Consider the following 2,453-nt stretch of genomic DNA (forward strand, 5'->3'; position numbering starts at 1 on the left):
CAGGCTTATTTTGATAAATCTGGCGAGATTTATTTTGATAGATGAGATCAAAATAAATCTCTTTTGATTTAGATTTAGATAAATCTTGCCAGATTTACCAAAATAAGCCTGGATTTTCCTTTAGAGATGTTGATGGAATACCCCCCCAGGATACTCAACCAATTTCCGGAATTAGAAAATCAGACTGAATGTAATCTCGTTCCCAGACGCTTCCGTCCAAATGATTGTAAAGTCTGATGGACCAATGCTTCAAACTTGGCCTTTGTTTGCCAGCGAAGACTGCAAGAATCCGCCAGTCGCATAGCCATTGACTTTACCTTGCACCAAACATCTCCCACAGCACCTCCGCTCAGTGCAGTTGAGAAGTATATGATTTGTGTCTGATAGAATGTAGCCATGTGTAGTATACTTCAAAATAAAAGCCAATTCCTATAGGCTATTTACACTGCAGATATAATAGTATAATAGATATAATAGTTTATAATGATTCCGTCTTTTTGGGAAATACATGGTGCAACCCCTAAGCCTGTGAGTTTCATTCCCGCTGGGACCATATAATGTAAACATGTATGCACTTATTTAGGCGAAATCCTTAATACACCAAGTTTATTGGCAGCTGTGTTTCTTTGCTGCTAAGTAGCCTTTCTGAGACAAAATTTTACTTTTCCCTCTGTCCTCTTCATCGCCTCCATCTCTTTTCTCATCCTTTCGATATCCTTTTCTTTCTCCTTTTCAATCTTCACCTTCTCTCTCGACTTCTACCCTCCTTCTCTCTCCCTCTCTCTCTACCTCTTCTGTCCTCTTCATCGCCTCCATCTCTTTTCTCATCCATCCTTTCGATATCCTTTTCTTTCTCCTTTTCAATCTTCACCTTCTCTCTCGACTTCTACCCTCCTTCTCTCTCCCTCTCTCTCTACCTCTTCTGTCCTCTTCATCGCCTCCATCTCTTTTCTCATCCTTTCGATATCCTTTTCTTTCTCCTTTTCAATCTTCACCTTCTCTCTCGACTTCTACCCTCCTTCTCTCTCCCTCTCTCTCTACCTCTTCTGTTGTTAGGATGAGAAAGGAGGATGGTATCATCCACTGCATTTGAACAGGCTGGATATAACTTCACTTGTTCTCTTCATCCTGGTGAAGAGGGACGTTTTACTGCTCTTCTCTGTTCGAGGGAGGAGTCATCTTTCCCTTTGAAGGAAGAGAAAGGAGGATGGTATAGCAGGTGTGCAGCTTTTTTTTCTTTTCTTTTTTTTAAACATCAATTCAGTTGAATGTGCAACATTTTTAATGGAATAGCACATGGGGTTATATTTATAATCTTGACAGAGCAGTGGTTTACTTACCTGTAGAGGATACAGGCCTGGAAGAGCTTTGAGGTGTGCTCTTCATCGATTTCGGAGGACTGCCGTCTATTTTCTTGGAGCCCTGAATGTTGAGAAAAGGTGCAAATGGAAATGCCATACCTGTTGCAGCTTATAAATCCCAATAAAGCAATGCAATTATACAAACAAAAATATTACACATATGAATATAAATGTGTCATTCTGTATCAATTAGTTAAAGACAAGGCAGTGTTATCAATTAACATTTTGAAAGATATACATTCAGTATGTGTATTTGATTTTTTTGTATTCGAAAAAACACTTCTGTGTAGATAACCTTTATTGAGTGCCAAGACATTTCTGTGGCACTGTACCTCGTAAAGGGGCTGAAACAGTAATTGTTTATTTATTGGCTTCGGCAGAAAATGAAGAATTCTCACCCTGGTGTTGACATATGGTTTATGTTGTGACAAAACAAAATGTATCAGACGAAAGGTAGAGCTCTATTACAATAACATTGATACAAGATGGCCCTAGAGCAGGTAATTCAATTATCAGTGAAGTAGGCCTAGTGCATAGTGTGGCGTTAAGATAATTTGTAATTATAATTTGAGTTTATTCTGTAAATTGTTTCTTCTCAGGTATGTATGATGCTGGTCCTTCCATAGGCGTTATCGTATAATTTGGTTTATAAATGCAAACCCTTGGTTAGTGACATTTTCAAAAAGTGACCCATGCTTAATGAAACCTTCTCCCCTGATTCCAGTGATATGTGATGAACTGACCGTATGTTACCTACCTTCGAGACGGTATGTTGAAAGCTAATGCAATTGAACAACATGATACTAGTGATGAATGTATGTCTCCAACTGCTTTAGCTTTCGCGGCAAATATGAATGGCGCGGCATCATGTCTTGCGGATATTGCGTGACACTTTTCCCGCGGTTTCCCCTCTGCGAGGAGTCTGAAGAGGAAGCTGACGCCTGACAAGTCAACCGGGGTTTGCTACGGGACCGGGATTTAAACCAAGTAGCCTAACGTTAGCTAACTCAAATCGTGTAGGATCTTGGATAGAAAACGGATACGTTTTTACTCAATCAACTCTTAGTTTTAATACTTTGATAACCATCAAAG

The sequence above is a fragment of the Nansenia antarctica genome, assembly GCF_963989245.1.
Source record: "Nansenia antarctica genome assembly, chromosome: 4".
In the NCBI taxonomy this organism is placed as follows: domain Eukaryota; kingdom Metazoa; phylum Chordata; class Actinopteri; order Argentiniformes; family Microstomatidae; genus Nansenia; species Nansenia antarctica.